The sequence below is a fragment of the Schistosoma mansoni genome, chromosome 1, assembly GCF_000237925.1.
Source record: "Schistosoma mansoni strain Puerto Rico chromosome 1, complete genome".
In the NCBI taxonomy this organism is placed as follows: domain Eukaryota; kingdom Metazoa; phylum Platyhelminthes; class Trematoda; order Strigeidida; family Schistosomatidae; genus Schistosoma; species Schistosoma mansoni.
Window position 1 is genome coordinate 14,078,720 of NC_031495.1, and position 12,023 is coordinate 14,090,742.

Sequence of the window (12,023 nt, forward strand, 5' to 3'; positions counted from 1 at the left end):
GTCAGCAGTTCCATAGAAGTTTGTGCACAGAATCTTGGTTTGGTGACTTCCGACAAAAAGTCATTATACGTCACAGTCTCACAATAAGTGTGTATACTAGTGGGGGTCATTCATTTATCTAAAATGTCAATGATTATAAGCAATTGGAGAATGGAGATCGGTTTCAAAGTAACTTACATCTATAGATAAGTTAGATGGCACAGTAGTCAGGATGTTAGGAAGTTGGTTTTTGTACCCGCTTCTCATTCATCTGCAAGATGTATTCGTTCTTTTGAAAATGTAATAGAAATATTAAGTAATTATGTGCTGTGGGTGAAGTTATGCTCCTTCCAAATTCTACTTCATCTTTCACTTCACTGATATCCAGCGCCTTCGAAAAATTTGTGTGATCTTGGAGTTTAAAGAATTTTTGCTGTTTGTGTTGAGTTTCTTTACCTTAGGTATATGCTGTCAGTCACCGCGTCGTATGTTATGTGCGTGCAGTAAGGAACGTAATCAGAAGTCTATAGCGACTCATATTCCCCATCCATACTTACATGGTTTTCTTCTCTACACTGGTGACGATATGTATTATGGTTTGTTGATTCTTAAGCTTTGTAACTAAGAGAGCATTACTCGTAATCTTAGACGAGCAACTTTCAGTATAAAACTGGGGAACTGATAAACTATTCAGCTGTGAGACTTACCCAAATAAGTTAGTTAAGGAATTCGTCAACCAAACACAGTCCTCATGAGGAAAGTTTAGTCAGCTTGTCTCTCAAATGTTTGAAACCAACAATGTTTGCTACCAACCGATTAAGTGGTATTTTACGTATACGGTCCTATCGCCTGTTTTCGAGTGCAGATGATAATTTACGAAGGTAATTCGATTGAAAAAACCCTTTATGAAATCACACTAACATTGGATACTTGCTCATAGCTTGATAAACTCATCCTAGATTGTCGTATTATAATGAAGCTATTTTGTATTTCTTAAAATTAACTGTGCTGACAAAATAATCTATAAGCTTTCTCCTATCGTCGTTGAAGTTGTATGACAAACGTCAATCGTTAAAACATTCAAGATGATCTTCCACTTCCCGCGGTGACGCACTAATAAACAATTTCTTCAAGTTATTTAAGTCTACGTGTACTGCAACCTTAGATTTTAATTCAAAATAATCTAACTAAATACTAATAATCCCAATCAGTTTAAAACACCGACAAGACATAAGCAAGAACTGAACTTTAAAGTACATAGCATGAAATCGTGTTGTGCAGCCATAACATATTTAAACACCACATAAAATGTTTAATTGTATGTTGCATGTATTAGTTAGTCATCACAGAGTACTGCTTCTGGTCTTTAAGAGGTTGGTTCTTTCTTATCTCTTCCTTAGGGAGCTGGAAAGAGGATAGTCTGTTTTCAGCTTTCTAAAGTTCCTGTGACTCCAGTGAGTTCCTGAACATGTCATATGACGGCGTATTGATGGCTTCGATTTACCGTTTCAGGATTAGAAGGCGAATATTGGCACATCCTTGTGACCTGTCTGTGGGCAACGATTTTATTTTCTCAGTACTGATCTGGAAGTTAGAGGGATATTTCCTAGCCCATAAACTGATACTAGATTTCAGTAATATTCTGTTCTCGTAGGTTCCTGATTTAATTTGTTTGGCGAATTCGGTTTTGAAGATTTCTGCCACCTTTAGATTGATAATGTCACTGAAATCTAGCCACATCATCCGGCAGTTGGGTCACTAAATATCGAACAGATCATAGATCCCTCTCAAGGTCAAGGACAACCAACGCGCATCAGTTAATCATACGCCATGGACTGGCCCATGCGGTAGTAGTCCTACTTTCGTTTGTATCTCCCTTAACTAATGTATTCCTGTAATAACGTTCTTTGTGTTGTGCAGTCTTCAGAGCATCCATGGTCCCATGATACGTCGATGGGGCAATCCACGTAAGGTGCTGATTGCGAAGTGTAACCTCGAAGTTAGCTTGTTCGTTACACCGTTCCCGTCTAACTCGAGTAGGCCTCCAATCATTCGACATAGATCATCAACGTCTACAATAAGATCTTGACCTCCAGGCTCTTTGAAAGCATGACTTCCTGGTTTTCGGGAATTCATTTAACAGAACTTCAACATTGATGCTGACTCCATTGATTTTACTGGAAATAGCTTAACCCACCTGAAGGGGTTAAGTCAAGCGTCTGTACCCGATCACTTTTAGGTACACCGTACAGGGCATCGCCTATAACAACTAGTCAGCTCGGATTATATACTTCTCGATGCATCAACCACTTCCCAAATCTGTCGTAGAACTTCTTTCCAGACTCTTGGTTTGAACGGGTTCGGGAACCTCGATTATGAAGGTGTCATGGCAACAGCATTGTCAAGCCCTGTGTGTCTATGACATCTCCATACTTAGGCTGCTAGCCTTATCTGAAAATGTCCCTTGTCGCTTTGAAACTTTGCGTTTCATCTGTTGCTCAATGCCGAGTAAGATTTAAGTCCAGAATCCTTTAGGGAAACTTTTCGTTTGTGTCAGGCTGCCTCTTTTGCCTGAAGAAAGCATTCTGTAACTTGTATAAGACGGAAAGTTCGCTTTCCAGGTATGTATTTCGCTTTTGGCACATTGTATAGGATATTTTTCTAAATAATATTCCTTATAGCTCTCAGTGATCATACACTCTTAGCCTCCAGCACTGTTGTAGCCATATGGCTGGGTGGAGATGGTCCACAATGGCCATGTTTTCTTCCCCAGTGAAGTGAAGGCAGGGAGTATTCTTGTTCATTAGGAGTACCCTATATGTAACTACGCTAAGTATGCCAATGCAGTGATCACTGCTGCGTGCTTGTGTTTGAGTATGGACATCTTTGAGGGAAAAATTGATCGTCTGCCAGAAATTAGTGAAAAATATGACTTTGTAGCACCTCCATCATGTGCACTCTGTCCTGAATGTTGAATGACCGTGAGAAAAAGGTTACGATATAACCATGTGGAGGGTCCTGTTCTGTTTGCAAAGATCTAAAACCGAGTTTTTTGGTCCTTGGCTAGGAGTGATTGGTCGAACTGAGGGTGTAATATTTGTATTAGTGCCTGAATTATATTATTTCTCTGGGCGTTGTCAGCTGTGATAAGCCAGTATGTTCCTACGAACAAGCACTTTGTGCCGTTAGTGTTGGAGTAACGCCAGCATGCTTTTTCTACCACCGTTCTGTGTGGTAATGTTTTTTTGGTTGGCGTATATGTACGTCGTAACCCTTTCTCCTCTTTTATGTACCCTGTCTAATCGGTAAGATGTCTTGTATTGAATACTCACATCATTGTCTGAGACATCGATGTAGAACTGTTTTCCAGTTGGAACTCCGTGGGAACCGGTCGCTGCAGACTTTTTGGGCATTTGGCGTGTCCCGATGGTGAGACCATAACTTTAGTGTCCTGTTTTGTGGGTTGTAGATCTGGCTCGACAGACACTGCTGTGTACTCTAGTTGACTCTTCAGGTGCCGTCCTAACGACTTAGGTCGGCCCACGCAAAGTCTAACGTGACTGGAGAGTTTTTGGAGCTATGCCAGAACCTACAAGCCACAGTTAGGATCTCGTGGATTCTGAAGTTCATGGCCATAAGACGAGGAGGGTCAATGGTTGGTTCAGAAGCTGGGCAACACTGATCTCCATAGTAGTGAGAAGCACGAGCAACGTCAGAGCTGATGCCACTGTTACATATCGTGTCCATGAGCTTGTTCAGAATACCACACACCAGCTCGAAAAATTCCGTAAGCCACCATGTTGTTTGATTTCTAGGTGTTTTTTAGTAATATTTTCGCATGACCCTTTGCTGCTAACGGTTTGTCGTGCTTGGCTCGGATTCGAGACAACTGTATAACTGACTGTCTCTAATATGTCAAGAAAATTTTTCTGTGAACTATGGTGGATGTAAAGTAGTTCGTAATGGAAGTGGTTTACCTTTAGCCAAATTTCGGCCTCTGCACAGGCTGTTGTGTCTTTTTACTTAGGATTCAGTATGGCTTACGATGTTACAAATTTAGGAGCGAAAACGACTGAGCTTCTCTAATACGACAGGTTCTTTTCGGAATTGGCAACAGTCGGTTATGCTCAACACATCAAACCTCGAAGGCTAGGACAAGGAGAAGATGAGATTGTAGGTAACTTCATATTTGTAGTAGAACAAGCAACTCAAACGAAATTGGCACAAAAGTTGTTGCCATAGTGGTAGAATGTGACCTTCGATCATGCAGCAATTTGGCGAACAGGAAAACATTACAACCGATCGGAGAGCTAACGTCATGCGGAAAATCGAAGTGGTAGAAAGTATGTGAACGGCTACCGTTCCATAAGAGATCCTGGTCCTTGTAATAAAATTTGATTATTGTTGCGACCACCTTAGCTCAGGCTGGACTGTTAATCATCTTAAGTACTATGATGTATTCTTTCCACTATTCTTCACCAAAGGGTCCTTAGTTTCCAGTAAGCGTCTCTCCTGTAATAGGACACTAAATAAAACCAGTGAGTTTTGTTTCTCGTCTTTGTCCTTGATTGCAATCGTTTCGAGAGCTATCTCGTTGCTATTTTCCTTACTGACGACCACCTTCAACTTTTTATTTTTGATAACGACATTGATACTTGAAACAGTTTACTGTTTCATAGGTGTGTGCGCATGAGTTGTTTCTTGGTTTTCTTGTTTTGAACGAATTGGATATGCTAGCAACGATCGGTGCAGCTGTTTCTGATAAAGGTTCATATTTCTCTTTGTTATTTCTATTGTTACGCTTTTCAAACACTGAGGGCATACGCATCAAAACCACGAGCGTAGTTGACTAAACATGGGCCCATGATACCGTCTCTGTACTGAAGTATCACAGTGACAGTGTGCAGAGCTATCTTGAAAATCGTATTCGGACGTTTGATCGCTGGTTTTGGCTGCTGAAGAACGACGCAGTTACCTTTATTGTGCCTTTTCATTCCAGAAGGCTGCGTTGCTGGGTGTTTGAAACGTCTTTTCTTCCCACTTTTCCCTCCTTATTAGTTATACTAAGATTAAAATCATAGGTTGGAGTGTGATCACTATCGCTTAGTTGTAGACCCGATTTTAGTGCTTTGGCCGGGCGATCTGTGTCGTGCACATCACTCTGGGGTTCATCATCTGGTACAACGTCAGGTTTTCTTGCAGCTGTTTTTTTAGGCACAGGAACCTGATTTATCATAAACTTCTATGTAATAAAAAGTACACCATTTACTTACATACTCGTTGTAAGATCCAAACCTAGCTCCAACTAGGCTTGGATTGATGAATAACTGTCAGGTAAAAGTCAAGAAACTCGCAGACCCCAATCGAAATCAGAACAAGGTGTTTTGGGGCAATAACGGTTCTAAATTTCATCATATATACAAATGTACAAATTTACGTAAACAAATATTACTACCCAGTTATTCGACCAACAATTAATACCAAAATATTCAATCTAAATTACAATGAATAGCAAAGTAGTAAGAAATATATGAAAATTACCGAAAACACCAAAAGATAAGTGTTATTCTATCCTTTCTGGATAGATCAAGTAAGATTCCATTTGAGCGGCTGTTCTATAACACAAAGTGTTTCAATATCTGGGAAAGTGCCCCAATTTACAACCGAAATACACGATCCCAGTTAAAATCAAACCGCACAATCGAAGAGAGAGCAGTCAATATGGCAGCCGCCAGAATAATATCAATTAAAACAAAATAAATACAGTTTAAGAAGAATCATAGAAACTCAACGATAGGAAAACCGAGAAAATTAAACGTTACAGTCTCAAATGGCATCAAAAAAGCTAACAATATGTACAAACAAAGAAACCATAAAGAAGAAATCGCAAATATATACATGGAGGGATTTTCACCTTCAAGATGGATTCTACACTCGTATATCTCCCAGATTCAAAAAAACTATATTTTTATCTTTGAGGTGCGCTTGGTATCCTTGCTACATGCTTAAATCAACCTCGTTGCGAGGAATACTGGTCTTATGCTCTATTTCAATAAACGTTTGTTTCATATCGGACAGTCATGAAATTTTTTCCATTCTATCTTCCAATTTCGTAGTGAACTTTGTTTGTTTGCTTTCATATCTGTTGACTCACGAATAAATCAAATTATCAAATACCTTTCAAGATATAAAACTGAAATACTTGTGCCCTGATACCTTATTTCATGCTGGAAACATTCTGTCACTACTTGTCACGTCTGCGTTTTGATGGAAGCATTATTTTACCAAATATAAAGATGGAGACGAAAAATCAACCTTCATTTCTCACGTCATTTCAGTGTGATTTTTATTCAGTCAATTTCAACATATTTTCCTGATTTTTTATTCACTTACTGTTAGTGTATTTTAGAAGTACTCTGTTGCTCAGTTTTCAATGCGTTTTTCATCTGATAATTCACTGCAATTTTATATTCCATAACGACTGATGAGTTAATGAAAGTGTTTAGTTACTGGTCACCAAGCTGATAAGTAACTCAATCAGCTTTAGTACTTGATCAGCTTGGTTTGATTTCGTCCAGTAGGTCTTCATGAAAATTGTTTAGTGGAGGTGTCTCGAAAGGGTCATGTAGTTTTTAGAGCTATATTATATGGCACTGAGGTTGTTATCAATCTTTTTTATATACTGCATCCGTAACAAGTTTAATGACAACCATAACGGTAATTATGGTTAATTTAAACTTAAGTAAAAGAATTGCACTCTTTTACACTTCATAATCTCACTCCGTTTGTGCTTTTTCTATATTCGGTTATAAAATGCCGCTTAGGTAGACATGTTTACTTTGTTGGGGGAATACAAATTTTGAGTTTTATTGATGCCGAGATGGGATCCATGCCGCTCACCGCACTCTGCATTCTGTCGTATTATGATCCACTTGCCTGGTCACAAATACACCCGACCAAATACACTCATAGACGTTGTTTCGGACATTTATCTGAACTATTCTCCATTAAAATATAAACAAATAGATATAAACATTAAACAGTGTATTTCCAGGCATTATTTTCGGCCCAGCTTGACCGAATTGATCAGGTAGATAGATTTCTGTCAAATAACCAACTACATAATTGTTTTCACTTCTTTCATGACGTTTATTAGTCGCTTACATTCGTTTGTATAAGCGTTTTCACGAACCTTTATAAATTTCTCGTACCATTAATTTGTGGTCCACAGCAAACCCGCAGGTGTTGAATGTTGCAAATACAGTGGAACCAAAGACATAAATCGCTTCTCTTATAAGATTTCTGCTATACTTGCTTGTAGAAAGTTATTTATTTTATTGCTAATCTTGTCCATATGACGAAGGTATCATAACCATTCATAATATTGACTAAATTTACATAGATCTGTAGTGGATGTCGAGTCGTGGACGGACTATGATCACCACTACTATTCGATTACGCGTCCAAAAACGACTTGGTTCCCTTGATAGCCCGTAAATCAGAAGGCTTTACTAGTCCAGATCAAGTATATTTATTGGCGATCTCGTGGTATCGAAATAATACCGAGACGTGCCAAAGAGTACAAGCGAATAAGCAGTGCGTGAGCAAGCTCGAACCAAACAAGGCGGATAGCGGAACAAGAAGTGAAACTGATACAGTTAAACAAATACAGTAAAACAATCTCTGGTACAATTGGTTACAATAATAATAATTGTTTCCGTTATTCCAATCGTGTTCTTATCGAGACTGGCCGGTCACTACAGGAGCCCCCCTCTAGAAAGGGTTTACACTTTCGATACGTAGCGGTTTCGTTCGTGGGACTGATCGCGAAACGTGCAATTGTAGGACGAAGGCGTTGGCAGAACAGGAAGTGATCGTTGATCCTCGAGTTGCCACCAAAAGTCTTTGACGTAGAACGGTACCAGAAGGAACGTACTGTGTTGATTGTTTGGATTAGCATGCTACACCAGAGTGGTTTGTATCCAGAATCTGAAGGTTGCGTTCGTAGAGGTCCGGACCAGAAACGCTGCAGACGTAGGACGAAACCAGATTGAGCCAAGGAACCAGATGCGACCAGGATAACCATGTTCGGGACCAAATGTATATCATACGTATTTGGAGTCAGAGAGATCGACTGAGTGCGTTGACTATAGCGTGGGTGATCAGGCCAGCTTTCGCCAAGATTGACTAAAGTCGACGATACCAGAACAGCTATGGTCAGAGGCGTAGGCTCGGGGTAAACAAAAAAATGAAAGAAAAAGAGAAAAGTGTAGCTTTCGTGTAGTATAGGGGTAGATTCCTATACTGTATCCGTAGTTGGTTATGAGGTTAGTCGAGAAAGCGTACGGGTAAGCGTACTCGGCGACCAGAACGTGAGACGGTAGTCTCGTTCGAACCTCGTGAGCCTGCAATCTCATCCGCAGTCAAGGGCGGTGTGGTCTGCCGGTCTGGACGTGAGACGGAAGTCTCGTCCGTAGACGGGGCAGATGACACGTGCTGTTGACTGGGACGTGAGAATGAGGTCTCAGGTGCATCTAGCGTGGGATCCGAAGTAGATGTAGAAATCCCGCTAGAAGCTCTGATGGGTCTAACATTGGGTCTCGGCTTATCAGGTATAGCACTGTCATCGACGTGTGCTGGCTTGAGACGATCAATGCTGACTGTTTCGATGCGGCCACGTCGATCAACCTTGAAGGTCTTTTCGTGACGGGAAATCACGTGAAAAGGTCCTTCGTAAGGCTGTTGTAGAGGTTTGCGTACCGAATCTACTCGTATGAAAACATGTGAACAGGTAGATAACTCTCGAGGGAGAGCGACCTGTCGATGTTGTATACGAGTTGACACCGGAGTCAGTGTTCGCATGAATGCAGACAGTCGTTGGACGTAGTCTGATTCGCCGAACTTAGTGCTGCTCCGTGGTGTGAAAAATTCCCCAGGCAGACGCAATGTCGTGCCGTAAACAAGTTCAGCGGCGGAACATTGAATATCTGCCTTTAGACTCGTTCTGATTCCCAGGAGGACGAGCGGAATGGTTTCGTACCAATTGTTGTTTTCGTGTGCTCGAAGAGCACTTTTAAGTTGGCGATGAAACCGCTCAACTAAACCGTTTGATGCTGGATGGTAGGCGGTAGTGCGTATGCGTTCCGTACCAAGCAGCCGTGTTAGTGAGGAGAATAATGCGGACTCAAATTGTTGTCCTCGGTCAGTCGTGACAGTCGAGGGACAACCGTACAGAGCTATCCATCGTTCTACGAAGCGGTGAGCAACTGTCTCCGCCGTAATGGACGTGATGGGAATAGCTTCGGGCCATCTTGTGAAACGATCAATGCATGTGAGTATGTGATCATACCCGTGCGATGGTGGTAATGGTCCTACAATGTCTATGTGAACGTGATCGAAGCGAGCATCAGGCGTAGCGAAAGTGCCAATAGGGGCAGCTACGTGCCTGTGCACTTTTGATCGTTGACATTGTAAACATTGTTTTACCCACATACGGACATCTTTATTCATTGACGGCCAGACGTATCGTGCAGCGATGAGGCGTAGGGTGGCTGCGACACCAGGATGAGATAGACCATGAAGGGCATCAAAGACGAGACGGCTATAAGCGGAGGGTACGATGGGTCGAGGGAGGCCCGTAGAAGTATCGCATAGGATAGTACCTGAGCTAGTAGCTAGGGGTACTTCCCGGCACTGAAGGGACGTAGACTGTTGTGCTTCCGTGCATGAAGTATCGTTTGCTTGGGCGGCGGCTATAGCAGGTAGGTCAAGCATTGGCAAAGTAACTGCATTAAGTTGGATACGTGATAAAGCATCAGCAACACAGTTCGACTCGCCTTTGACGTGACGAAGGTCTGTCGTGAACTGGGAGATATAGTCCAAATGTCTGCACTCTCGTGGTGAGTAGCGGTCAGACTTGGTATGCAGAGCATACGTTAAGGGCTTATGGTCGGTGAATAAGATGAACTTACGACCTTCTACAGCGTGCCGGAAATGTTTGATGGCGCAGTAGGCTGCTAGCAGTTCGCGACCAAAAGCGCTATATCTCGTCTCCGTGGGAGTGAGGCGTCGTGAGAAAAATTCGAGGGGCTGCCAACTACCGGAGACATTCTGTTGCATAACGGCTCCTATGGCGAAATCCGATGCATCGACCGCTATACTAAGCGTGGCTGATGGGTCAGGATGCACGAGAAGTGTGGCTTGAGCTAGGGCCGTTTTGATATCTGAAAATGCAGTACGTGCGGCGTCGTTCCATTCCAGTTTGCGTGGATTACCGCGAAGTAAATCGGTTAACGGTCGTAACTGTTCTGCCGCGTGCGAAATGAAGCGTCGGTAGAAGTTGACCAAACCGAGAAATGCCTTCAGTTCCTTGAGTGTGGACGGTACAGTGTACTCCATTATAGTACGTACTTTATCCTCACAAGGTAGAATACCCTCATGCTTAATAACATGACCTAAGAATTTTATTTCCTTCTTCCCGAGTTCACACTTGTCGGGGTTGACTATTATTCCATTATCCGAAAGGCACTGGAATAGTAGCGTCAGGTGTTGATAATGTTCATCTACGTTTGATGGTGCGATTAGCAGGTCATCAATATAGACGTGAACAAAATCTAGGTCTCGTACAATGCTATCGATAAACCTTTGGAAAGTTTGAGCAGCATTCCGTAATCCAAATGGCATTCGTAGGAACTCAAATAAACCGAAAGGAGTCGTGATAGCAGTTTTCTCTATATCTTCAAGAGCGACTGGGATCTGGTGATATGCTCGTACCAGATCGATCTTGGAAAAAATTGTCGTGCCCTTGAGTGATGCCGTGATGTCATGTATGTGGGGGATGGGATAGCTATCGAAACGTGTAGCTGTGTTTAACGCTCGGTAGTCTCCGCATGGTCTCCAACTAACCCCATCCTTTTTTCGAACCATGTGGAGAGGTGAGGCCCAAGGACTGTGAGAAGGACGAATAATACCAGTAGCTAGTAAATTGTCAAACTCACGTTTAGCGAAAGCTAATTTGTCCGGTGTCAGTCGGCGAGGTCTTGCCGTGACTGGTGGTCCGCGGGTGACTATGTGGTGTACCACACGATTGGTCACCGATAGAGTCTCCTCGAGAGGTTTAGTCAATTTGGGGAATTTCTGAAATAAAACGTGGAATAAATCGTCACGCGAATGAAATACACCTGTGATTCGGTACGCGTTTGTGTGGGCTTTAGAGCCCATAAAGTTGCTGTTCGACGAAGTATCAATTAGCTGCAGCCTACGTGAATCGACTAGCAATTCATAGTGCTGTAGGAAATCGATACCGAGTATAGCTGTGGGAACATCGGCAATGATGAACGTCCACAGATACTGTCGTCGGTTGCTCAGGTTGACCGTAAGTTGTCGTGTACCATAGGTGGGAATGACTGAGCCATTCGCAGCGCGTAGTCGAAGCATAGTGGCTTGAGACTTGTAACATTCGGAAACGTTCCCATATACTTATAATGTTTATTGTACTTATCATTGTATTTGTCATTGTAATTACTGTACTTTAATTACTGTAACGGTTATCCACAGTTGCGGATTTGTTTAAACATAACAGTTTCCATATTGTTTGCTCTTGGTTCGAGTTTCGATTGTTCATAAACTGTTGTCCGATTTCGACACAGCCATCGGCTGTCTTTGTACTATGGAAGCCTTTACTATTCCATTCTTGAACGACGCGTTAAACGCCTAGACACCTCACAAGTTGAGGTTTGTAATTAAAATTTGTGTTTATATAATCATGAATAAATTGTTCAGTCAATAAATAGTTGGGTAATTCGTCACTAATAATTTTTTCCATAATCCTAGAGATAACTGGAGTAATATTTATTGGCTGATAGTTGTTCATGTCAGTCTTATCTCCGAATTTGTAACGTGGTATGATGTACGCGGTTTTCCAACGGTCAGGATAAGAGCCTGATTCCATAGAGAGAGTAAACAGCTTAAGGAGAAGAAGTTGGATATCTGGACCACCATATTTGTAGAGAAATGATGAAATCCCGTCTGCACCGTGACCTTTC